General features: G+C 45.7%; 1 protein-coding gene and 1 long non-coding RNA gene across 2 annotated transcripts in view; both read right to left on the bottom strand.

Annotated features, from left to right (window-relative positions):
- The window catches only part of LOC127009080 (uncharacterized), a 71633-nt gene that overhangs the window by 27449 nt on the left and 16993 nt on the right, over positions 1–27191 (bottom strand). The gene's annotated exons all lie outside the window — the stretch shown is intronic.
- LOC127009085 (uncharacterized) lies at positions 24192–25068 on the bottom strand. Its single transcript, XR_007761576.1, has 2 exons — positions 24907–25068; positions 24192–24809 (listed from the first exon to the last, which is right to left on the bottom strand). It is a non-coding gene; the product is annotated as an uncharacterized LOC127009085 (long non-coding RNA).

The raw sequence follows: 27191 nt of genomic DNA, 5'->3' as shown, positions 1-27191 counted from the left end.
CTTGGTCTTCCTCTTTCCCTCCTTCCTTCCTTCCTTCCCTCCCTTGCTTCCTTCCCTCTTTCTTCTTTCTTTACTTTCTCCTTGTCCATTGTTCCTCTGCTTTCTCACTCCTTCCCTCTTTCCTTCCTTCCTTCCTTCATTCATTCATTCATTCCTCCTTACTTCCCTTCCTCTTTTCCTTCCTACCCTGACCCTCTCCTCGTATCTCTCTCACTCCATTCTTTCTTTCCTTCCTTCCTTCCTTCCTTTCTTCCTTCCTTCCCACCACACCCACACTCACAACCTTACCAACACACACACACACACACACACACACACAAACAAACACACACACACACAAAGGGCTAGGAGGTGTAAGCGGATCAACAAAACTCTCAATGGACGCTTTTCAGGCTTATAAATCCCTGGTAAAGAGATCGGATAAGCTGCTCGGAGGGTAGTTACGTTAGCAGTCCCTTGTGTGTGTGTTAATACCCCAGGTAAAGTTTCCCCAGGTAAAAAGACCCCCTGGTAAAGAGAGACCCATGTAAAGAATTCGGATAAGCTGCTCTGAGGGTAGTTACGTTAGGAGTCCATTGTGTGTGTGTGTGTGTGTGTGTGTGTGTGTGTGTGTGTGTGTGTGTGTTAATCTGCCGGTAATTGTTGTCGTATCACGGGTTCCTGGAAGTGTTTTGGTTTAGAATTATTAGATGAATGGTGATTTTTTTTTTTTTTGTGTGTGTGTGTGTGTGTGAGAGGAAGAGGTTTGAATGAAAGGTTTAGCTCTGGAACTTACTGGTATTGTTATTATTATTATTCACATTTTTATCTTCTTTTGGGAATTTGCTTTGGGAATTGTTAGTATTGTTATCATTCTCATTCTTCTTTTTCTTCTTTTCTTCTTCTTCTTCTTCTTCTTACGTACCTCTTTTTTGTTGTTCCTTTGATTGTATTTTCATCACCACCACCACCATCGCTACCACCACCACCACCACCACTACCACTACCAACACCAAGACACGTACCGTACCTGTATAAAAAGTGTTTCCGCTCGCACAACGTAATAATGACACACACACACACACACACACACACACACACACACACACTTCTTTGATGAGGTAAAAAAAAAAGTAAAGAGAGCAACGGAGAGCTGGAAGGAGAGGGAGCGAGGGAAGGGTGAGTGAGGGTCGGGTCGGGTCGTGCAATGTCATGTGGGGGTCATGATGGCCTTCGCTATGGCTTCACACCCTTCTAAATCGCTGCCATTTATTAGGGTATCCTGGTGGTGCAGGTGGTGGTGGTGGTGGCGGTCCTACCTGCGTTGAGTGGTCAGGGTAAGGCAGTTTCCTTTACCTAAACCCTGGAACGTGATTTTAAGCTTATTTCTATGCTTAAGTTCCCATTGTCTCAGACGCTTTCGGTTCTCACAACAACTATTTCCAGTAGCCACAAAAGAGATTAGTCGGGTTCTCAAGGGTGTCTTTCACGTTCACGGCGCAGAAGGCTTGTCAAACTATCACTAGGCTCATAACACTGCCCATGGACATGCCAACCACCTCTACCAAAGCCCTGTCAGTATGTGGGTGTGTCAAACTATCACTAGGCTCATAACACTGCCCATGGACATACCAACCACCTCTACCAAAGCCCTATCATTATGTGGGAGTGTCAAACTGTCACTAGGCTCATAACACTGCCCATGGAAATACTACCAACAACCTCTATACCATAGCCCTATCAGTATGTGGGAGTGTCAAACTATCACTAGGCTCATAACACTACCCATGGACATACCAACAACAACCTCTATACCAAAGCCCTATCATTATGTGGGAGTGTAGGCTCCGAAGTGTTTGGGAATATGGGTGTGTGGGTGTGCATCCTCAAACATTTCGGAGCTCACACACCCACATTTGGTAAGGCTTTGGTAGAGATTGCGCTAGTATGTCCATGGGTAGTTTTGTGACAAGGCTGGTAAGGCTTTGGTAGAGATTGCGTTGGTATGTCCATGGGTAGTTTTGTGACCCTAATGATAGCGTGACAAGGCTGGTAAGGCTTGGTAGAGGTTGCGTTAGTATGTCCATGGGTAGTTTTGTGACCCTAATGATAGCGTGACAAGGCTGGTAAGGCTTGGTAGAGATTGCGTTAGTATGTCCATGGGTAGTTTTGTGACCCTAATGAAAGCGTGACAAGGCTGGTAAGGCTTTGGTAGAGGTTGCGTTAGTATGTCCATGGGTAGTTTTGTGACCCTAGTGATAGTGTGACAAGACTTCTGCACCATGAACGTCAAAAACACTCATGAGAACGCAACTAATTCCCTCTGTGGCTTTGGCAGAGGTGGTGTTAGTATTTCCATGGGTAATTTTATGAGTCTTGAGATAGTTTGTGAAGGCCTGTGCACCGTGAACGTAAAAAAACGCTAATGATAAGGCAACTAATCTCCTTTGTGGCTTTAGTAGAGGTCGTGTTCGCAGGCCATGGGTAGTTTTCGGAACCTAGTTGTAGTTTGGCAACACTTGAGAGTGCGCAACGTTTGGTAAGGCTTTCGTATTTGTTGTTAGTATTTCCACTGGTAGTTTTATGAGCCTAGTGATAGTTTAATAAGGCTTTTGCACCATGAACGTGAAAACACTCATGATAACCCAACTAATCTCCCTTGTGGCCTTGGGAAACGGTTGTTGTGAGACCCGAGAGTGCCTGAGAATACTGTCCCAGCTGCTGTCCCTTTTGAGCCGGTTTCACAGTCCAACACAGTGTCTTCGTAACAGCCCGAACCAAACTATAGAATCCCATACAATCCAAAATGGGGAGGTCTTCGATGCCACACTAAATACACAAGACTTTTCCTGTATAGTTTCATCAAATTTGTGAACTTGAATATAAACACCAGACACTATACAAGGAAATTTCGAAGGCTCTGGTATTGGTTTGGGAGCCTACTAACCCATCATAGGGAACCGTGAAACTGTCCCTTAGAATCGACTCTCCCGTCTCTTTTTTTCCTCCCTCAGTCGTGTTTCCTCGTTCACCTTTCCGCCTCACCTTCAACCTTTTCGATGCAGCTGCTGTTTCCTGTTCGTCGCATTTGGGCTTTCATTCCTTCCTTCTTTTCTTTCGCTTCCCGTTATGACCTCTCTCTCTCTCTCTCTCTCTCTCTCTCTCTCTCTCTCTCTCTCTCTCTCTCTCTCTCTCTCTCTCTCTCGTTACATCGCTTTCGTAATGGTTATCTTGCTTTTCATATCTCCTTTTCCTTCTTCTTCATGTTCTGCTTCCCTGTTTTCCCTTTCCTTACTTCATTTCTTTCGTCTCCCCTTCTTACTATACTGCTTTCTCCTCTCTTCTGCCTCTCTCTCTCTTATCCTCTCGTTCTTTTGCTTTTCATATCTCCTTCATGTTCTGCCTCCCCGCTCTCTCCCTTTCCTTCCTTCCTTCCTTCCTCGTTGTTTCTCCTGTTCTCTTCTTTCTCCTCTACATCTCTTCTCCCCTCTCGCAATGCGTTATCCCTCGCTTAATACTTCCCCGCTTTCCTTCCTCTTCCTTCCTTCTTTCCTTCCTTCCTTAATTCGTCTTAGCGTTTCTCTTTCTGCTCTTCCTCGTTTTCCTTTATCTTGCTTTATCTTTCCGCGTTCATTCTCTCTCTCTCTCTCTCTCTCTCTCTCTCTCTCTCTCTCTCTCTCTCTCTCTCTCTCTCTCTCTCTTTATTTATTTTCCTTCGCCCTAACCCTTCATATTGTTCTTAATTCTCTCCTTTTTCATATATTTTTTTTACCTTGTTGCAGTGTGTGTGTGTGTGTGTGTGTGTGTGTGTGTCGTAACTAGCAGCTATTGATCCTTAGACATAATTTGTTTTGATAGCCGCGGCCAGTGAGGTGATGGCGGTGTGTGTGTGTGTGTGTGTGTGTTTGGGGTCACGGTGTTTCATTACGTTTGGATTTACGGATGAGAATATGTTGTCATGTGTGTGTGTGTGCGTGTGTGTGTTGAGGTGTCGCGGTGTTTCATTACGCTTGGATTTACGGATGAGAATATGTAGTGTCATGCGCGCGCACGCGTGTGTGTGTGTGTGTGTGTGTGTGTGTGTGTGTGTGTTCGGGTGTCACGGTGTTTCATTTCGCTTGAATTTACGGATGAGAATTCGCGCGTGTGTGTGTGTGTGTGTGTGTGTGTGTGTGTGTGTGTGTGTGTGTGTGTGTGTGTGTGTAAAATCGGATGGGAATATGTATTAGGGTTTTGTCATGTGTGTGTGTGTGTGTGTGTGTGTGTGTGTGTGTGTGTGTGTGTGTGTGTGTGTGTGTGTGTGTGTCTTAGCGGGGCGGGCCGGGACGGGGTGGGGCACCATTCATGCCTTGATACCTGGCAGGTGCGTTGCCATGACGACCATAATTACATGTCATACTCACCTGGTGGCGATGGTGGTGGTGGTGGTGATGGTAATGATGTTGCTAATGGTGGTGATGATGGATTGTGGGAAGGGAAGGAGGAAGAGGAGAAGATGAAGGAGGAAGAGGAGGAGGCGAATAATGATTATACGAACAAAATAAATGAAATAAAAGAGGAAGTAAAAATGAAATGGAAAAGAAAGTAAGAATGAAATAAAAAAGAAAGTAAGAATGAAATAAAAAAGAAAGTAAAAAGGAAATAAAAGAGAAAGTAAAAATGAAATAAAAAGGAAAGTAAAAATGAAATGAAAGAGGAAGGAAAAATGAAATAAAGTAGGAAGTAAAAATGAAATAAAAGAGGAAGGAAAAATGAAATGGAAAAGAAAGTAAGAATGAAATAAAAGAGGAAGTAAAAATGAAATAAAAAGGAAAGTAAAAAAAAAAGTAAAAATGAAATAAAAGAGAAGTAAAATGAAATAAAAAGGAAAGTAAAAAGGAAATAAAAAGGAAAGTAAAAATGAAATAAAAGAGAAAGTAAAATGAAATAAAAAAAGTAAAAATGAAATAAACTTAAAAATATAATAAAATAAAAGTTGTAAAATATAAAACTAAAAAAAATAAATAAATAAAATGAAATTAAAATAAGAGAGAAAGTAAAAAAAAAATAGATAAGAGAGGAGGAGGAAAAGAAGGAGGTGAAGGAGGAGGAGGAGGAGGAAGAGAAGGAGGAGAAGAACAGAGAAATACGAAGAAATTAAGAAAAAAATAATTACATACACATTTCTTTTCTGTTGCTCATTTTCATTTATTGTTATTTAATTTATTTTTGTTGCTGCTACTGTTGTTGTTGTTGTTGTTGTTGTTGGTGGTGGTGGTGGTGGTGGTGGTGATATTGTGAATGGCTGCATGACTGAATGAGTGGAGAGAGAGAGAGAGAGAGAGAGAGGCCATGGCAGTAATGAGACACACATAGTTTGTCTCTTATAACAAGCGATTTGGACACCCCACCCACCCACCCAGCCTCTCTCTCTCTCTCTCTCTCTCTCTCTCTCTTCGCTTTCTTTTCTTTATTTCCTTTGTTTTCTTATGATTTTGACACCCATCCTGTCGCCCTTATCTCTTCACTAATTCCTGTTTCTTTTTTATATTATTTTCTCTTTTTTTTCTCTTTTTATCTTTTCCAGTCTTTATCTTTCTATCTTTTTCCATCTGTTTCGTCTTTCTCTTCTTTGTCTCCTTGCGATCTGGACAAGAGCTAAGTATTTCCTGTCTCTTGTTTTTTTTTTCTCTATCTCCTGTATCACCTTTTTCTTCCTCTCTTCTTCAACAGCTATTAATCGTTTTCTCATCCAGCTTTTGTTCTCCACTTTTATCTTTCTTCTGTTTTCTTCCTCTTTCTTCACCAAGTATCTCTTCTTCAACTTCTTTCTTCCTTATTCTTTCTGCTTTCAACCTTTTCTCTTCTCCCTTTTCCTTCAAAACTCACCTCTTCTTCAATATCTAATTTCTTTTTCCTCCCATTTTGCTTTCCTTTTCCTTTTGTTCCCTTCTCTTCTCCCTCTTTCTGCTTTAACTTTCCTCTCTTCTCCCTCTCCATCTCTCCCTCCTCTCATCCTGATTTCGTCCTCCTCTCCCTCTCACATCTTCCCTCTCTTCCCCCTCCTTCCGCCTTCCAGACACATTATCGCTGGAGCGTGCCGTGTTTATATATATATTTTTGCCTGATCCCCCTACCCTGCCAACGCCTTTCTCGCCTCGTCCACCCTGCTAAAAGAATCCCCGCTTTGGGTTGCTGGGTCGTGATTCTTTACCGTGAGAGGGAGACAAGGGCGTTGGTGTGATTTCTTAGCTTAAGTTCCTCCTCTTCCTCCTTTATTCATCACCATTTATATCTGCATTATCATCCTTATCCTCTTCTACGTATTTTTCGTTTGTCTTCATCATCATAATTATCATCACAGCGTGCACCTTCATCTTCATCTTCCTTCTCTTTTTAATTGTCTTCCTTTTCTTCGGCCTGCACTAAATATACCTGTCTCTATATTTCAGGCGTACATCGAGACTCCCAGCGGAGTGGCACCACAACCAGGGCTGGAGGGAGTAAACCAACACCATGGAGGCAATGGTGAGTACCCCGACTTATGTATTTATCTTGGATATGTACTTTATAGGGCCGTATGCTCAGATGATTTCGGGTCTCACAACAAAGATTTCCCAAGGCCACAAAGACTAAACTGTTTCTCATGAGTACTTTTTACGTTCATGGTACAGAAGACTAAGCCTTGTCAAACTACCACTAGGCTCATTCAACTACCCATGAAAATATAAACAGTCTCCACGGAAGTCTGATCAAATATGGGTGTGTGAGCCCCGTATTTTTTTGCCTTTGACCTGTTCGTGGAGGCAATGTGGATCAAGGAGGAATCACAGGGGTTGAGAAAGTATCAAAACCAAGGAGAAACTCGAAAGTACCTCAATGTGTGCACCCACGTTGCTCCTGTGCTGTAGCTCCATGTCATTTTGCCACTAACCTGATTATGGATTGTGTAATAATGTCACACAGTTAATCAGTTCTTTCACACGTCAATCGCCATAGTGTTGTGTCTGATGATGTTTGGCGCGCTATATTTTTTCCCCCTAACCGTCTCACTCCTTCCCTCTTTGGTAAGTGAGGATATCTGAAGGGTTGGTATTCTCAGGCGCGGAAGGGGATCAATTGGGTTCTCATGAAAAGTAATGTTTCCTTATATTCACGGTACAGAAGAACGGTCAAACTACCACCAGGGTCATAAAACTACCCCTTGGAAATGCCCTAAGCTCCTATACAAGCCTTGTCAAATATGTGTGTGTTGCTTGTGCACTGTTGCAAGCGTGTACAGTGTGGGGAAAAACAGAGAGATTTCCCGCTTCATTTGTCACCAGCGCTGTTATTGTGTCGAGAGGATTAAAGAATAATTGAAGAGAGGAGAGGAAAAGGGAAAGGACGGAAGGTAAGGTGAAAGAGAAAAGGGAAAGAGATAAGCGAAGAGATGGGATGGGAGGGAGAAGAGATGGGAAGTGGTGAAGGATCGGTGAGGAGGAGACACAGAGAGACAAGAGGAGAGAAATGAGAGGTAAAAGAAGGGGAGAGAAAAGAAAGGAAGAAAAGAGGAAATTAGAGGAAATAGAGGAAATTAATGAGAGAGAAGAACGTAAGAAGAAAAGAAAAGGAGGAGGAAAGAGGAAAGTAAGAACTGTGTGTGTGTGTGTGTGTGTGTGTGTGTGTGTGTGTGTGTGTGTGTGTGTGTGTTTTAATTATGTCTTTCATCCTGCACCTCTATTTATCCCCCCTCTGTGTGTGTGTGTGTGTGTGTGTGTGTTCTCTCTCTCTCTCTCTCTCTCTCTCTCTCTCTCTCTCTCTCTCTCTCTCTCTCTCACACACACACATAGCACAGCATCACGCCGCGAGGTGCCAGAAATCGTTAAAGAATCTCGTGCCTCCGTTCATGGCGGCGATGACGTCACCGTGACGTCAGCGGTACTGCGGCTGCCTGGCGGGTGTGTGTGTGTGTGTGTGGTTATAGCCCTGTCAGTATCGCCTCCTCTGCCTGTCTGTTTGCCGTTGGATTTAGAGAGAGAGAGAGGGGGGAGGGGGGGGGGAACTTTGGTTTTGTTACCCTCCGTCACTTGAAGTCAGTTTGTTTTGCTTTGTGTGGGAAACAAAGAAATTTTAAACTTCAGTTCATCGCTGTTGTTGTTGTTGTTGATTGGACGCTGTTGTTTGAGAGAGAGAGAGAGAGAGAGAGAGAGAGAGAGAGAATAATGATAATAATAAATAATAAATGTAAAAATGTAAGATGAAAAACATACACAAAGGTTAAAAGCTCAATATTTTCATCTCGTTAGTTCATCACCTCCGCCGCTGCTGCTCTGTTTGTTGCTGTTATTGTTGTTGTTGTTGTTGTTGTTGTTGCTGTTATTGTTGTTGTTGTTGCTGTTATTGTTGTTGTTGGTGTTGTTGTTGTTGTTGTTGCTGTTATCGTTGTTGCTGTTATTGTTGTTGTTGTTGTTGCTGTTATCGTTGTTGCTGTTATTGTTGTTGGTGTTGTTGTTGTTGTTGGTGTTGTTGTTGTTGTTGTTGTTGTTGTTGTTGTTGCTGGACTGGGAAGGGTTACTAAAGTGGTGTTCCTGGGATCTGATCATCTCGTCACTCACTCACTCAGGTATTAAAGTGTGTTAATCGCTTTCCTTCCAACCGGTAAATAAAGAGATAATAAAGGAATTTCCCGCATTATTTATCTCATTATTTATCACCCCAGGCTCTCCTCCCTTTGTCCCGAGGCAGGTTTGTATGTGTGTATGCATGTTCCATCCGTTGCATCTCTCTCTCTCTCTCTCTCTCTCTCTCTCTCTCTCTCTTTGTATGACGCTGTGTGTAACATCTGGGCGCTATTTTCTGTACACTTATTCACCTCAACCCCTCCCTGGAGTAGTGGTCAGCGTGCCTGGCTACGACTCCGCGGGCCCCGGTTCGTATCCCTTCACCTTCATCCTTATCTCCTTGGCTGTGTTTATTCCTGGTCTCTCCCTCCTCCTCCTCTTCCTCTTCCTCCTCTCAGTTCCTCTTTCATCACTTTTAGCTTCTCCTCTACCTTCACTGCCTTTCTATCCTCCTCCTCCTCCTCCTCCTCCTCCTCCTCCTGACTTTTGGGTTTGTCGATAAAATGGGTATACCTGTGGACGCCTGGGAAGGGAAACTGTGCCAATCCCGGATTTCACATTGGCTCGTGTCTGGTTAATGGTTTTTATCTACTAGAGTCTCAAAGGGCTGAAGGTTCGGAGATGAGCACCGCAGCCACGCGCAGCTACATCGTATGCACCCGCTTTAAATTCTTCACCGTCACCGCTGTCGTCATCACCACATACTTGCGTCACCACCTTTCCTGCATCACCACCATTCTTTCATCACCACATACTTGCGTCACCACCATTCCTGCATCACCACCATTCTTTCATCACCACATACTTGCGTCACCACCATTCCTGCATCACCACCATTCTTTCATCACCACATACTTGCGTCACCACCTTTCCTGCATCACCACCATTCTTTCATCACCACATACTTGCGTCACCACCATTCCTGCATCACCACCATTCTTTCATCACCACATACTTGCGTCACCACCATTCCTGCATCACCACCATTCTTTCATCACCACATACTTTCGTTATCACCATTCCTGCATCACCACCATTCTTTCATCACCACATACTTTCGTTATCACCATTCCTGCATCACCACCATTCTTTCATCACCACATACTTGCGTTATCACCATTCCTGCATCACCACCATTCTTTCATCACCACATACTTTCGTTATCACCATTCCTGCATCACCACCATTCTTTCATCACCACATAGTTTCGTTATCACCATTCCTTCATCACCACATCCTTCAGCACCACCATTGTTTCATCACCCCATAGTTTCGTTATCACCATTCCTTCATCACCACTATTTAATCGTCATCACCATTCCTTCATCACCACATAATGAATTGATCAACACCAGCACCATTCCGTTACCAGCTCATCATCACATCACCATCACCATCACCACCACTACCACCACCACCACCACACCACTGCGTCATCACCATCACCACCACCATCACCACCGCTACGCCCAGGGAATCAATACGTTCAACTCCCAAACGCCTTTTATAGCCTCACCTCCCTCGTGTATGTATGTATGTATGTATGTATGTATGTAAGTGTATCAAGTTTCATCTCTCTCTCTCTCTCTCTCTCTCTCTCTCTCTCTCTCTCTCTGATGTGAGCAATAAGATAAATATGTCTGTCTCTATCTGTGTGTGTGTGTGTGTGTGTGTGTGTGTGTGTGTATGAAATTCCTGAACACACTTGCACGTCACTCTTATCGCCAACTCTGTGTGTGTGTGTGTGTGTGTGTGTGTGTGTGTGTGTGTGTGTGCCAAACCTCCACACGCGCGCACGCAAAATTCTCGTGCACGTAAATCACTTTGAAAAACGGAGGATTATTTTTGTACTCTCTCTCTCTCTCTCTCTCTCTCTCTCTCTCTCTCTCTCTCTCTCTCGATCCTGTTCCTCTTTCGTCTAATCTCCTTCACCTTCCTCCTTATCTCCTTGGCTGTGTTTATTCCTGGTCTCCTCCTCATTCCTCCTCCACCTCCTCCTCCTCCACCTCCTCCTCCTCCTCCTCTCAGTTCCTCTTTCATCATACTTTTAGCTTTTTGCCTCCCACTGCCTTTCTTTCCTCCTCTTTTTCTCTCCTTGTCTTTATTTTTTCCTCCTCTTCTCAGTTACTACTAAAATTTCTCTCCCCTCCTCCTCCTCCTCCTCATAGCTCCCCGTGTCATCTTTCTCCTTCAACACCTCCCTCTCCTCCTCCTCCTACCTCCAAGCCTCTTCTCTCAAGTTATACCTCTTCCTCATTTTTGCTTCTTCCTTGTCTTCTTCCTTTTCATTATTTTTGCTTCTCTTCTTATTCATTCATTTCGCTTCTGTTTCTTCTTCCTTTTCTTCTCCCTTTCACACTTCTCTCCACCTTCCTTCATACTCACTTCTCTTCTTCAACTCCTCCTCCTCCTCCTCCTCCCGTTCCTCCTTCTCTCCCTAACCGCCCTGTTCATTCTCCTCCTTGCCTCTTTCCTTAATCGTCCGGGTATACAGCTGCAGCCCCCCCCCCCCCCACTCACACACCTATCACGTACGCCTATGCATCCAACCCTAAGAACAGTCCACAACACTTCGCCGCTTGCCCCACCCTCCCTTTCTGCCCAGCTCTGCCTCGCCTCCACGTCGTTTACAGCCTCGCTCGCCCTTCCCTCACTTCATTCAGGGAAGGATAGCATTGTGGTCTTCCTTTTAGCATTATCAATCATTTACAGCATGCTAAGGGAACGAGGAAGCAGTTAGAAAAGAGTCTTCTCACAGTCAGGGGCAAGCTCTTAAAGGAACACATCGACGTAGTATAAGCGGTCTCTCCTCGCCCCCTTCTATTCATTCATCCTCCAAGCCCCGCCCACCGCCTGTCCTCACCCGCCCTTGCTGGCTGGTTTACCATACTTCTCACCCTCGAATTATTGATTGTATCTTCAGTGCAATGTTCTTCAACCATTTATCGTGTTGTGAGTGACATATATCTTGGGCATCAGCCTCAAAACACACTGGCAAGCCCCGGGCACCATTTTGTTTGCATCGGGAGGCAGCGAGTCCACCTGCCGCACGCCCCGCAGCCAGGCACTATGTCGGAAGCCGAGTTTTTCTTTATCTTGTCCCTTCTACATCTATTTTTGGTGCTTTTCATGCGGAGGTGAGCTTCGAGGAGCTTCTGGTGAATGATATACACGTAATGCAACAACAAGAGAGGGTGTGTGGAGGCTGTGGAGGCAGAGAGCAGTGTGTTGGGGAGGGTGGATGAGCGGCGAAGGGAAGGACTAGGAGGGGAAGACGACACACGGTGATGGCCTGCGATTGCCGTCGTCCAATGGCTCTGCAGGGTCTTCTTGATGTGAATGCTGTCTAATTATACATAAGGAGGCATGATACAGCAGTGGTAGCCGCCTGCAGAGGGCTGTGTGGGGGAGGGAAGGGATGGGACAGACGGGGACGTATGGCAATCCTCGTCTGTTACCCTTCGAGGGACTCACGGGTTGAATCTGTCTGTCTCCAGGTGAATATTTGCTGTTACTGTCCACACGGGGCGTAATTCATCAGCAGCATCGGGCGGGAATAAGCTGTAGGGATATAACACTGGGGAGCTCCCGTGGTCCCGTGGTAGCCTAGAGTCTCCACCTGCGTTCCGGCAGGGTGCTGAAACTTACGGGTTCCAGACCTGTCCGGTGCCATGGGAGTGGAAAGGTGGGCTCTTTCCGACACCCTCAGCCCCGTTGTTGGGCCTCCTCCTTGAAATAATTGGGCATCTCTCTACCAGCCATCTGGGTGGTGCGCGGCATGCACCGCCTTCCTCCATTGGGGTATATCCCCAACGAAATACAAAAAAAAAAAAAAAAATGGATATAACAGTATGTGGTGGCCGTCTCACAGCCATGGACAAGCTCTTAAAGGAACACATGGACGTAGTATAAACGTCCTCTAAGCCCCGCCCACCGTCCACCGCTTGTCCTCCCCCTCCTCCCCCTCCCTTGTTCGCTGATTCTACTGGGGAGCTGCAGCCCCCCCCAGACCCCCCAGCCTCCCCGGCTCGTACGCCTATGCTCCCTTTTATACACTTGACACTCTCCCTTTCCTCCTTTTCCTATTCATCTTCCTTCCTTTTCCTACTATTTATCTCTTCTTCCTCACCCCCTCCTCGTCCCCGCCCCAGCGTGCCTCGGGGCCTGCCGGAAAGGGGCTCTCGGGCTGATGAAATTTTCCCTTGTGAGCGACGGCGGTACAGTTTTCTCAATTTAACGCGACTTCCCGCCTTGACTCACGACGTAGGGGGGGAGGGAGGAAATGGAGGAGGAGGAGGAAGAGGAGGAAAATGAGGGAGTGAGCGGTGTGATGTGAGGGACGGTTTGTTATTGGCGAGAGAGAGAGAGAGAGAGAGAGAGAGAGAGAGAGATTTTTTTTTCATTCCTGCGCTTTGTTTTTGCCGGAGTACGTTTGTGTGTGTGTGTGTGTGTGAGAGAGAGAGAGAGAGAGAGAGAGAGAGAGAGAGAGAGAGAGAGAGAGAGAGACTGCAAGCTGGCATTATATTTTTCTCATTCCTGTTTTCCACGAGTTCGTTTCTGATCGGAAGGAACGAAGGAAGGCAGAGAACGAAAGAAAGAAGAAAGAAAGGAAGGACGGAGTAACGAAGGAAGGCAGAGAGAGAGAAGGGAAGAAAGAGAGGAGGAAAAAACGGGAGGAAAGAAAGAAAAGAAGGAAGAAAGGAATGAAAGAGAGAACAAATTTAAGGAAGGCAGTCGAAGTGTTTGGCGCCTGGAATGTCGGTTCAAAGATTCCTATACGTTCCCTGACTTCGTTTCTGGCCAGAGGAAGGAAGGAAGGAAGGATGGGGGAAACTAATCTATACAAGCTTAATTCAAACTCTCCCTAGATAATATATAGATGAGACTCGAGAACTAATCTACACAAACTTATACAAATTCTTTCTGGATATATAGATGTGACTCGAGAACTGAACTATATAAGCTTAATTCAAATTCTTCCTAGATATATAGATGAGACTCGAGAGCTAATATGTACAAGCCTTTCTGGGGAGGAAGAGAGCAGGAAGGCAGGGAAGAGGGGGGTGTTTGCAGGCCGGAATGTTGGTAGGATGACTTCGATTTTGCCTAGAGGAAAGAAGAAAGAAAGAATGGAAGGAAGGAAAAAGAGAGGAAAGAAGGAAGGAGAGCAGGAAGGCAGGGAAGAGGCGGGTGTTTGCAGGCCGGAATGTTGGTAGGATGACTCGGTTTCTGCCCCGAGGAGAGAAGAAAGAAGGCAGGAAGGAAGGGGAAGAGGCGGGTGTTTGCAGGCCGGAATGTTGGTAGGATGACTCGGTTTCTGCCCCGAGGAGAGAAGAAAGAATGGAAGGAAGGCAGGGGACCAGGAGGGCGGGAGGGGCGTGTATTTGCCGGCCGGAATGTTGGAAGGATGGCTCAATTTCCATGCTTACGGCCGCCTGTGTTTGTAATCAACGCCAAAAATGTTGATCGTGACCTTAACTAACATTTGAAATAGTGATATAGGTAGAGAGAGAGAGAGAGAGAGAGAGAGAGGGGGGGCCAGACACCTACATACAAAGAGACAGAAAAAGATATAATAATAATAAGAAGAAGAGGAAGAAGAAGAATGATAAAAATCCTCCTCCTCCTCCTCCTCCTTTTCCTCCTTATACTAGTAGCAAAAAAACTGTCTCGAAATAACCCAATTTTCTCTTACCCAATGTAGGTTGTTATGTCATCCTCCTCCTCCTCCTCCTCCTCCTCCGTACTCTCGCCCCTCCCCAATCCCTTCCCTCCCTACTTTTTCCCTCCATTTTTTCCCTCTCCCCTTCTCATCTACACCTTTTTTCTCTTCCACGGCACCTGGCCCCGAGCCAATCCATAAGAGAGAGAGAGAGAGAGAGAGAGAGAGAGAGAGAGAGAGAGAGAGAGAGAGAGAGAGAGAGAGAGAGAGAGAGACCTAACTTAGATGATAAGGTTGTAGGGTAGTGATGGAAGGAGAACGAAAGGAAAGGGAAAAAAAAGAAAAAGAGGAGCTCGGGGGGAGAAAAGAAAAAAAAGGAAAAAAAAAGAGAAAGGAGAGAGGGGTCGGGACAATAGGCGGATGAAGGAAAAATAAGGAAGGGGAGAAAGTATAAAGAATGGGATGAGGAGGGAAGGAGGGAAGGGAGGGAGAGAGGGAGGGAGAGAGAGCGAATAAAAAGTTAAAATACACAACAGTGGACATCTTGCTCGTAATTTGAAAGAGGAATCGAAGTGGTGGTGGTGGTAGTGTGGTGGCGGTGATGGTGGTGGTGGTGGTGGTGGTGATGGTAAAATATTAATAAGTGATGTCTTTAACTTTGCTCCCAAGGCGATAGATTAGTGTTGTTGGTGGTGGCGGTGATGGTGGTGGTGATAGAGGTGGTGGTGGTGGTGGTGGTGATAAGATGACCTCTCTAACTTTGGTCCCGAGGCGAAAGATTAACCTAAAAATTGTTAGTGTTTTGTTGTTGTTGTTGTTATATTTGTTCTTGTTTTTTGTCAGTCAGGGAAGCAATTCACGGGCCAAAAAATGATAATGAAAAAAAAATAGAGAGAAAATGATAATGAGAGAAAATAAATAAAAATGAGAAAAAAATAAAAATGAGAGAAATAAAAAGCCTGCTAATCACTGCCACTGTTGTTGTTGTTGTTGTTGTTGTTGTTGTTGTTGTTTGTATTACGGTACGTACAATAAATTACTCAGCTCTTAATTAACTTAGGCGATAGATTAACGTGAAGAAAATGGTAGTGGTGGTGGTGATGGTGGTGGTGATGGTGGTGTTGGTGGGGGGGGGGTAAGAGAGAGAGAGAGAGAGAGAGAGAGAGAGGTGGCAGCGGAGTACTAATGGAGGTGTAAGAACAATAGAGAGGGGAGGAGGAGGAGGAGGAGGAGGAGGAGGAGGAGGAGGAGGAGGAGGAGGAACCATAAATACGTGACATAATAGCCTGACGTCGGTTATCTCCTCCTCCTCCTCCTCCTCCTCCTCCTCCTCCTCTCCTCACCTCCCATTTTTCCCTTCTCATTTTCTTCTCTCTTTTCCTTCTCTCTCCTTTCGGCAGAAGATGGGAGAGAACGAGAGGTGAAAGGGAGCATATGGGAGGAAGAGGGGAGAAGAGGAAAGCGAAGAGGCGGAATGTGGATAGGAGGGGAAGAGAAGGGAAGGGAAAGGTGGCATGTCGAGTGATGTAGAGGGAGATTGGAGAAGAGGAAGAGAAGGGAAAGGAAGGGGAGGGAAGGGGAGAGAGAGGTAGGCATGGGAGGGGAGGGAAGAGAAGGGGGTAAGAGAGAGAGGGGAAGGGAAGGGAAGGGGAGAGAGAGGTAGGCATGGTTAGGGAGGAAAAAGAAGGGGATAAGGGAGAGAGAGGAAGGGGAGAGAAGAGAGGTAAGGGGAGGGAAGGGAAGAGGAAAGGAAGAAAAGGGAAGGGAAGGGAAGGTATGGGATCTAAATTTAGCCTAAACCAGCTGGCTATGTCCCTTCCTCCTCCTCCTCCTCCTCTTCCTCCTCCTCCTCCTCCTCCTTTCTCTTCCTTCTCATAGTCACGTTAGTTCACTTCAATCGGTATTCAGAAACTTGCCCATTCTCTCTCTCTCTCTCTCTCTCTCTCTCTCTCAAAAATAAAAGAGAGAGAGAGAGAGAGAGAGAGAGAGAGAGAGAGACACACACACACACACACACACACACACACACACACACACACACACACACACACACACACACACACATTAATCACGTCAGGGTAACAAGAGGCTTATGTAATTACCTAAAGATTCCCGGTAACCCCTCTCTCTCTCTCTCTCTCTCTCTCTCTCTCTCTCTCTCTCTCCGGAGCTCTTCCAAGTTGATTAATATTTCCATTACCTCAACGCCCACACCAACGCCGCCACCCTTCTCTCTCTCTCTCTCTCTCTCTCTCTCTCTCTCTCTCTCTCTCTCTCTCTCTCTCTCTTGCATTCTCCTTCCTCCATCAATTTTCACTCCTCTTCCCCTTCCCTGTGATCTCTCCCACGCTAATCCCTCTCTATCTCCTCCTCCTCCTACTCCTCCTCTTCCTCCTCCTCCTCGGCCACTATCTCTCCTCCTAAGCCTCTCCTTCCTAAGAGCCGCCCGTCACCCACGCCTCGACGCTCCCCTGACTCCGGAGTGCTTTGAGAGGAAGGAAAAAATAACGAAGGCAGGAAAGAAAAAAAATCCCTTGAAGCTAACTTTGTACAATTAACCTGACGCTCCCCCTCAAACCCGATCCCTTCCTGAGCGTTGATTTCAAGGAGGAGAAGGAGGAGGAGGAGGAGGAGGAGGGGGAGGAGGAGGTGAATAAGTTTAGTTTCCTCAGCATAGATTTCAAGCAGGTAAAATGAGAAGGAGAAGGAGGAGGAAAAGGAGGAGGAGGAAGAGGAAGAGGAGGAGAAGGAGAAGGAGGTGAATAAGTTTAGAAACAGGATAAGTTGAGACGAGAGAGAGAGAGAGAGAGAGAGAGAGAGAGAGTGGAAGAGGAAGTAGGCGATGAGTTCATGACAGGGGAATTAATGAGGCCGGGAAAGCCATTTCAAGGGAAAACTCGACTAGCGAGGGAACTAATGATATGCCTGGGGTGTATGGGGGGAAGGAGGGGTAGGGAGTACGCCAGAGAGAGGAAGAGGAGAAGGAAGAGATTGGGGTCGTTTTGAAGTAATTAAGTTAAGGTCCGTATTATCAAGTCTTTCGAAGCCTGAGTCAATCTATTTCCAAAGGCTCTCGTAGAAGTTGTCGGGTTCCCGTTGGTGGTTTCCTGAGCCTGGCGGTAGTTTGGCAAGGCTTTCGCGCTATGAACATGACAAAGATCGGTACTGTCAGACGCTTTGGACTCTCACATTAACTATTTCCAAAGGCCAAAACGGAGATCAGCCGAGTTCTAATGAGTGGTAGTTTAGGTTCATTGTCCAGAAGAAGGGTCAAACTATCACCAGGGTCATAGATTTACCCCTGGAAATGCCCACAACTCCTATGAGAGGCTTGTCAAATACGTGTGCTTGGGCTACGAAATGTTTAAGGATACAACCCTTTTAAACTCATGACAACCCGACGTAGCTCCTCTCTGGCCTTGAAAAACGTTCGTAACAAGAGCCAGAAACGTTTGATGATACAAGTGTCCTTATAAATATCTTTCTCCTCCTCTTCCTCCTCTTCTTCCTCCTCTTGAGAATCTTCACGTTATTTATGTCTCCCTCTTGGCCCCTGACGTCATTGGGTTGGCTGGTTGGATCACACTCGTATTTATGTATCGGGAAACTTAGGGTTGGAGGGCCTCTCTGCGTTCTTCTTTTTTTTTTCTTTCTTTTTGTCGCTGTTGTTGTTGTTGTTGTTGTTGTTCTACTTGTTGTTTCTTATTCTACTTCTTGTTCTCGTTCTTCTTCTTCTTCTTCTTCTTCTTCTTCTATTTCTTCTTCTTCTTCTTCTTCTTCTTCTTCTTCTTATTATTATTATTATTATTATTATTATTATTATTATTATTATTATTATTATTATTAACAGTCCATTCAGTTTCTTAAAAGACACACACACACACACACACACACACACACACACACACACACACACACACACACACACACACACACACACACACACACACACACACACACACACACACACACACACACACACACACACACACACACACACACACACACACACACACACACACACCACTTAACTCCCTTGCAGAGCCCTTTCCTTCACACCCAGAGAGAGAGAGAGAGAGAGAACCGAATGCCTCTTGAATACCTCCAGCTACCTCCACTAACCTTCCCTCCTTCCCTCCATCCTTCTCTCTTTCCCTCTCCCTCTCTCCTTCTCTCTTTCCTACCTTTCCTCCATTCTTCCTTCCGTTCCTCTGGTCCAAACTGAGAACGATCAATAGCCTTCGCAAATGACCGGCCCATGGAAGAGGAGGAGGAAGAGGAGGAGGAGGAGGAGGAGGAGGAGGAGGAGCAAAAGGAGGATAACACTGCAGGAAATGGTGGTGGTGGTGGTTAGAGAGAGAGAGAGAGAGAGAGAGAGAGAGAGAGAGAGTGGTGGTCAGGTGTTGAAAGTTGCGACGTGTTGTTTCTCTTGGGAAGAGGAGGAATAGGAGGAGGAGGAGGAGGAGGAGGAGGAGGAGGAGGAAAGGAAGAGAAGAATTGCTAAGGAAATGTATAGCAGTGGACTGTGAAGGTGGAATGGAAGAGGAGGAGGAGGAGGAGAAGGAGGAGGAGGAGGTGGAGGAGAAGAAAGAGTAAAAGGATTTTGGTTCGCCTTCTGCATAAGATTGGGCGGTGTGAAAGGAAGTAATGGTGGTGGTGGTGGTGGTTATGGTGATGGTGGTGGTGCTTATGCCGTAGTGGCGGTGATACAGAGAAATTACAGTCGCAGGAAGAACATGTGGTGGTGATGATCAAGTGGTGTTGAATAAAATGATGTTGTGGAGTTGAATGGTGTGAAAAGTGGTGAGTTCAAGGAATGGAGATGGTGGTGGTGGGGGGGGAAGGGGAGAGGTGGAGGGGGAAGGATGCTGAGGTGTTGATTGGCCCCTGGAGATGAAAAGGATGCTGGCGGATAAAGTGAATGGTATGGATGATAGGGAGGAAGAGAAGGATGCTGCGTGGATGCTTGGCTTGAGATGAAGATGATGCTGGCGGATGAGGCGGAGAAAGAAAGGGAGATGAAGATAGCGCTGACGGATGAAGTGAATGGATGTGGATGAGGCGGAGAAAGAAAGGGAGAGGGAAGGATGCTGCGTGGATGCTTGGCTTGAGATGAAAATTATGCTGGCTGATGAAATGGATGAGGAAGAGGAAGAGAGGGAGAGAGAAAAGGATGCTGGCAGATAGAGCGGATGATTCTGAGGAAGAGAGGGAGAGAGATGGATGGTGAGTGGATGCTTGGCTTGAGATGAAACTAATGCTGGCGGATGAAGTGAATGATATGGACGATAGGGAGGAAGAGAAGGATGGAGATGGATGCTGAGTGGATGCTTGGCTTGAGATGAAGATGATGCTGGCGGATGATAGGGAGACAGGGAGGGAGGGAGAGAGGGAGGGGACAGAGTGTTACAAAACGTGTGGGAAAGACAGAAGGAGAGAGAGAGAAGGAAGGAGAGAGGGATGGAAGAAGGGAGGAGGAAGGAGGGAGGGTTAGTGGAGGCAGTAAGAGGTATGAAAGTGTTGGTTCCAGAAGTCGTAAGTAAGCTGGTCAATTTGAAATGGTCTCACACACACACACACACACACACACACACACACACGGACATCCCCCCCCCCCCCCCCACACACACACACACACACGCACACCAACACGCAAAACCGTATAGCAGAGGGCGAATCAATAGGCTCAGCACCCTCGTAATGTTCGGAGCGGGTGCCGGCGGCCTAACCCACGGGATCAGGTTACCTTGATACCGCGGTGGAACGGGAGAGCCGAGGGGAAGAGGAGGTGGAGGGAGAGGGAGAGGGTGATAAGGGGCGACAAAAAAGGGAGAAAGAAACCGATACAAAAATAGCCAAGGGAGAGCAGAGAGAGAAGGCAGAGGGAAAGAAAGTAAGGAGAGGGAGAGAGGAGAGTGATCAGGAGAGGAGATAGAATATTAAAGATGGAGAGGCAAAGGAGGGAGAGGGAAAGTAATGCAAAAGAGGAGGTAGCGGAAAAAAAGTAGGAAATATAAGGAGAGGGACAATGACAAGAAGAGGTAGAGGTTGGAGGGGCAAGCAAAGAAGGGAAAGAAAATTAATAGATAACGGAAAAAAGTGAGGATTTGAAGACATATTAAACAGCATCAGTAAGTAGACAAAGAAACAATAGGTCGATGAAAAAGACAGCAAGAAAGAACAAGGACAATTAGGTGCTGGCATAAGCGCTGCGGGCCGTAAGCGAGCACCCAGCCCTACGCCACCCTCGGGACCTCAAGGCGGGATAGCGGGTGGTGCGGGTGGTGCGGCGCGGCGCGACCCTCGGAGCGGCTGATCGATGGTCGGCGTCCTGTTACTAATGATGGCTCTACAGCGGCGGCGGCGAGGGACAGCGCACGTCGGGGAGGAGAAGAAGCAGGAGGAGGAGCAGAGAAGGCGGAGGGAAAAGTAGGATAAACAGCAAAGAGAAGATATCAATTGGGGATAAAGAAAGAATAAAGAAAACATGAAGCTCAAGCGAAGGACGGAGAGGTTAAGGATAGCACAAACCGGGGAGGAGAAGAAGGAGGATAAAGAGGAGGAGGAGGAGGAGGAGGGAAAAAATAGGATATACAGCAGGGAGAGGAGATAAATGAGAGCAGAACGCCAGGGAAGAGGAGGAGGAGGAGGAGGAGGAGGAGGAGGAAGAGAGTAGAAAGGAGAAAGGAAGCAGATGAAAAAATGAGGAAAATAAGACAATGAGAAAAAGGAAAAAGAACAGGAAGAAAAGAGGAAGCGAAGGAGAATTAGAAGGAGGAGCAGAAGAAAAAAAAACATCAGGACAAAGAAAGGGGGAAGAAAAGGAGGAGAATGCGAAAGGGAAGAGAGAGAGAGAGAGAGAGAGAGAGAGAGAGAGAGAGAGAGGGGAAGATAATGTAGATGATAAGGAAAGAAAAGGAAAGGAAAAAGAGAAAGAGAAGGTAATGACGGTGGTGGTAAGAATGTTTGCGTGTTTGCCGTGTGTGTGTGTGTGTGTGTGTGTGTGTGTGTGTGTGAGCCCGTCTTATAAATAGGTCGTTACGTGTCTCGCATTATGTCACCAGAAATCTCGTGCGTCAGAGCTTCAAAATAAATGGGAGAGAAAAAAGAAAAGTTATATTTTACGAGCGAGACGCAACAGAATCGCTTTATAATAATCTTACGAGGCATGACGGAGGGGAGGAATATCTTACTCTGTGTCTTTGTAAGCTATTGTTAGTATGCCTTTCCTTCCTTATTTTTTTATCATAAACAAGTCATACGAATTTCATGTACTCATTTCCACACTGATATAAGATTTTGATTTTGATTTTGTGTGTCTAAAAGCTACTGTTAATGTACCTTCTCTTCCTTATCTCTTATCATAAACAAGTCACAAATTTCATACACTCCCTCCCACATCGATGTAAAATTTTGTGTGTCTAAAAGCTACTGTTAATGTACCTTCTCTTCCTTATCTCTTATCATAAACAAGTCATACAAATTTCATACACTCACTCCCACATCGATATGAAATTTTGTGAGTCTAAAAGCTACTGTTAATGTACCTTCTCTTCCTTATCTCTTATCATAAACAAGTCATACAAATTTCATACACTCACTCCCACATCGATATGAAATTTTGTGTGTCTAAACGCTACTGTTAATGTACCGTCTCTTCCTTATCTCTTATCACAAACTTGTCATACGAATTTCATACACTCTCTCCCACACCGATATGAAATTTTTAATGTCTATAAGCTACTGTTTTTTGTACTTTCCCTTCCTTATCTCTTATCATAAACAAGTCATACGAATTTCATGAACTCACTCCCACATCGATATAAAATTTTGTATGTCTATAAGCTGCTGTTTTTGTACCGTCTCTTCCTTATCTCTTATCATAAACAAGTCATACGAATTTCATAAACTCACTCCCACATCGATATGAAATTTTGAATGTCTATAAGCTACTGTTTTTTGTACTTTCCCTTCCTTATCTCTTATCATAAACTTGTCATACGAATTTCATATACTCATTTCCACATCGATATAAGATTTTGTGTGTTGATAAGCTATTGTTGGTATGCCTTTCCTCTCTTATCTCTTATCATAAACTAGTCATACAAATTCCATATACTTATTTCCACATTAATTTAGGATTTTGTATGTCTATAAGCTATTGGTATTATACGTTTCCTCTTTTATTTCTTAAACAAGGCGTACAAATCTCACATACTTTTTTATTTTTTTTTTTCGTTGTCCTGCTGTCCTTTCCCTATTTTTCATCTGCTTCCTTTCTCCTTTCTACTCTCCTTCGTCTCTTTTCCTTCTCTCATTTCTCTCCTCTCCCTGCTGTTTATTCCCGTTCGTCTCTTCTCCTTCTGCTCTCATGTCTTCTCTCTCCCTTATGTTTTATTTTCCTACCTTTTCCCTTGTCTTCTTAGGCCCCCAACTTTCCCTCGTCCTTATCCGCATACAGGCGTACGAGACACACCACCAATCCTTCGAGACAGAGAGTTTGGGAAGGGGACTAACTCGCTTATGCTAAACAGCCTCAAGACATACATATTCACATCACGAAAGTTGCATAGAGTTTTGCCTTATGCTTCTCCTCCTCCTCCTCCTCCTCCTCCTCCTCCTTTTCGTTTGCGTTCTGATGATTCATTAGTGAGTTTGAAGTTTTTATCATCAGTATAGGAAACGAAAAAATGGGAGAGCATGGAAAGGACAGGGGAGATAAGGGGGAAGGGGAAGTTGATAGAAGAGAAGGGAAAGAAAGGCGAGATAAAAAGAGGTACGAAGCGAAGAGGAAATTGAGGAAAAAAGAGGAAAAAGGGAAGAAATCGAAAGGTAGGAGTGAATGCTGAGAGAGAGAGAGAGCACCCTGGAGTTAGCTAATGAGCTTGAGTCACCTTGAGTCAGTGGGCGTGAGTCAGCTGGGCGCTCCTCAGTGACTATACACGGCTGAGTCCCTTCAAGGCGTCGTGACTCACACATTAATACATTGCCTTTGATGAATACGGGGACACTTTGCATATCTAATTAGCAAATGGTGCATCTCTCTCTCTCTCTCTCTCTCTCTCTCTCTCTCTCTCTCTCTCTCTCTCTCTCTCTCTCTCTCTCTCTCTCTCTCTCTGTTCCATTTATATTTCTTCTCCTCCATCCTCAATTTCCTCCTTCCCACTTTTTTTTCCCCTTCTCTCCCCTCCTCCATTTTTTCCTTATATTCCTTTCTCTCTTCTCTTTCCCTTTCTTACGTTTCCTTCCCTTCCCTTCCTTTCCTTTCCCTTCCCCTCCTTCTTCTCTCCCTCTTTCCCTTCCTTTCCCGTCCCTTTCCCCCTGCTTGCTCAATGTACCTGCCATCCTGTCTTCCTCCTCCTCCTCCTCTTCCTCCTCCTCCTCCTCCGTCTCCCCTAACTTCACCTGCTTCTCATTTCTCTTCTTTCTCCATCTTCTTCACATTCCTCCTCCTCCTCCTCCTCCTCCTCCTCCTCCTCCTCCTTCCTTCCTCCACTTTTCAACAACTTCCTTTTTTATTTCCTCTTTCATGTCTTTCATCTTCGCCTAGTTTGCTATCTCTCTCTCTCTCTCTCTCTCTCTCTCTCTCTCTCTCTCTCTCTCTCTCTCTCTCTCTCTCTCTCTCTCTCTCTCTCTCTCTCTCTCTCTCTCTCTCTCTCTCTCTCTCTCTCTCTCTCTCTCTCTCTCTCTCTCTCTCTCTCTCTCTCTCTCTCTCTCTCTCTCTCTCTCTCTCTCTCTCTCTCTCTCTCTCTCTCTCTCTCTCTCTCTCTCTCTCTCTCTCTCTCTCTCTCTCTCTCTCTCTCTCTCTCTCTCTATCTAGCTATTTTATCATTTCATTTCGTTTCTTCTTTTGCTCTTTTTTTATTTTTCCTCTGTTTTTGCCCTTTCCTTTTCCTTCCCTTCCCTCTCTCCTTTCCTTTCCTTTCTCTTCTATATATTTTCTTCCCTCCCTTCTTTATCTATCTATCTATTTCTTTCTTTCTTTCTTTATTTTTTGAAGTGCGTGTCACCATCTGGCTGGAGTGACTAAGGCCTTGATCAATACTAGAGCCCAAGCTGGCTTTCTGCACCTCCCCGGCCCGCTAGCCAGCATCTCAGCGGCCCAGCATCCCCTTTCCTGCCCTTGTCATGCCTTAGACTGTCGTTTCTGTTCCCCTCTTCCTTGTTCCTCCTTCTTGTCCTTCCCGTCTTCCTTTCCTCCATTCTAGTCAGTCACCTTCCCTCCGAGGCCAGTCAATCAGCATCCCAGCATCCCAGCATCCCCTTCCCTACTCTGATCACATCTTTCAATATCTCTCTCGTTTTCCTATCCTGTCCTCTGTCCCGTTCCCTTCTCTTCCCTACCTTTGTTTCCGCCCCAGCCAGTTACCTTCCTTTCTCTGCTCTCTCAACCCCACATTTCCTATCCTGTCCTCTGTCCCGTTCCCTTCTCTTCCCTACCTTTGTTTCCGCCCCAGCCAGTTACCTTCCTTTCTCTGTATCTCTCAACCTCATATTTCTTGTCCTATCTTCTGTCCCGTTCCCTTCTCTTCCCTACCCTTGTTTCCGCCCCAGCCACTTACCTTCCTTTCTCTGTATCTCTTAACCTCATATTTCTTGTCCTATCTTCTGTCCCGTTCCCTTCTCTTCCCTACCCTTGTTTCCGCCCCAGCCACTTGCCTTCCTTTCTCTGTATCTCTTAACCTCGTATTTCTTGTCCTATCTTCTTGTTCCTTTCCTTCCCTTCCCTTCCCTTCCCCTGTCATATCCCCGTCTCTTACGCCTGTCTGTTCCTTGTCTCTCCTCTTAATATATTCGCGTTCTAACTAACCACTCCTTTCTCCTCGTGACTCCATGCCTCCCACATTTTATCTCTCTTTCTCTCTCCTTTCTCTCTCTCTTCTTCTCTCTCTCTCTCTCTCTCTCTCTCTCTCTCTCTCTCTCTCTCTCTCTCTCTCTCTCTCTCTCTCTCTTCTTCTTCTTCTTCTTCTTCTTCTTCTCTCACTCCTTCCCTTCCATTCACATCCCGACTCCCTCTTCCTCCCTTTCTCTTCCCTTCCTTTCTCGTGCACTCTTCTTCTCCTCTTCCTACTCCTCTTCCCCTTTTATCATTCTTCTCCTCCTCCCTTCTTCCATCTCAGCTAGTCACTTTTCCTTTCCTTCCTTTCTTTTATCTCTTCCAACCTTCTTTTTCCTCATTTATCATTTTTCTCCTCTTCCCTTCCTTCATTCTGGTCAATCACGTTCCCTTTTCTTCCATTTTTTTTTTTGCCTCTCCCAACCTTCCCTTCCTTCTGTTTCTTCTTTTTATCATCCTTCTCCTCTTCCTCTTCCACCTCTTGCCGTCTCTTCCCTTCCATCCACTCCCTTTCCCTTCCATTAACTCCACTGGCACCTACTCCCTTCACCCTCCACCTTTCCTTCCCTCCACTTACTCCTTTCAGTCACCTCCCTCCACCTCCTCCTCCTCCTCCTCTTCCTCTTCCTATCCCTCCCTCCTTCTCCTTCAACCAGACCGATTTGTGAAAGCAAGAGAGAGAGAGAGAGAGAGAGAGAGAGAGAGAGAGAGAGAGGTGGGGGATGAAGTGTGTGTGTGTGCGTGTGTGTGTGTGTGTGTGTGTCCCCGTGGCCATCTTGCAGGAAAACACTCAAGCAAACTTTTTTTTTTCATCTTTCTTTTCTTTCTTTCTTTCCTTCCTGTTATTTACTTTGTCGCTCGTAATGTAAGTTTGTTAAAAGAATGAGAGAGAGAGAGAGAGAGAGAGAGAGAGAGAGAGAGAGAGAGAGAGAGAGAGAGAGAGAGAGAGAGACGAAGAAACACAATCTTAACATTATAATCAATTAACTATTTTTTCCTTGTTCCTGTTTATAAGTCAAGCCGTGAGGAGGAGGAGGAGGAGGGGGAGGAGGAGGCCTGGCCATTACCACCATTAGCTTTAACACCATTAACAGAGGAAGGGTTGGCCTGCATAGGGTCACTACCTCCTCCACCTCCTCCTCCTCCTCCTCCTCCTCTTCCTCTTCCTCCTCATCATTCTCTTCCTTCTCCTACTTCCTCTTTCATCCCCTTTTCCTCTCCCCTCCTCCTTCCTCATTTTTTCTCCTCCTCCTCCTCCTCCTCCTCCTTCTCTTCCTGCTCCTCTTCTTCATCATCATCCTTTTCCTTTTCCTACCTCCTCCTGTTTCACCCCTTCCTCCTCCTCCTCCTTATGCCCCTCCTCTTCCTCTTGATGCTCCTCCTTTTTCTCCTCCTCCATCTATGTCTGATTCTCCTTCATATTTTTTTCTGTTTCTTCCTTCTTTTCCTCCTCCTCCTTCCTCCTTCCCTTGCATTCCATTCCCTTGCCTTCCCTTTCCTTCCCTTCACCTCCCTTCACTTCCCTTACATGTCTTTCCCTTCCCTTCCTTTCCTTTCCCCTCCCTCCTGTCTTTCCTTCCCTTTTCCTTATCTTGCCTTGCCTTTCCTTCCTTTCCCTTCACATCCCTTCACTTCCTTTACATGTCTTTCCCTTCCCTTGTTTTCCTTTTCCCTTCCCTTCACATCATTTACATTTCTTTCCTTTCCCTTCTCCTGTCTCCCCTTCCTTCCCCTTCACTCTGTTCTCCATGCTCTGCTTCCTACCCTTTGTTGAACCCTTTGCCTACCTGCTTCCCGTATTTACAAAACCCCGCGGCTGTGTTCATTAATTTTAGGGGCTGCGAGATAACATGTTAAAACAACATGTGCCGGCTGGAGAACAGGCTGTTAGTTAAATAGAGCAACAGACAGCCATTTACTAGTGACAGGCAGTTAGGCAAGACTTAAATGGATGACTTGAAAAACAACATATCCAGACAGGACACACAGTTATATGAATCTCCACAGTCAGTCAGTCAGTCGGTCAGTCAGGTAGGCAGTTGATATTAAAACATAGTAAGCAGTTAGTTTTGAAAGACAACTCCCGTACAGTTCAGTGTTCAAAGATTATATCAGTCACTCAGTTTCCAAA

The sequence above is a fragment of the Eriocheir sinensis genome, chromosome 39 (genome assembly GCF_024679095.1).
Source record: "Eriocheir sinensis breed Jianghai 21 chromosome 39, ASM2467909v1, whole genome shotgun sequence".
In the NCBI taxonomy this organism is placed as follows: Eukaryota; Metazoa; Arthropoda; class Malacostraca; order Decapoda; family Varunidae; genus Eriocheir; species Eriocheir sinensis.
This window is presented reverse-complemented; position numbering and strand designations above follow the sequence as displayed.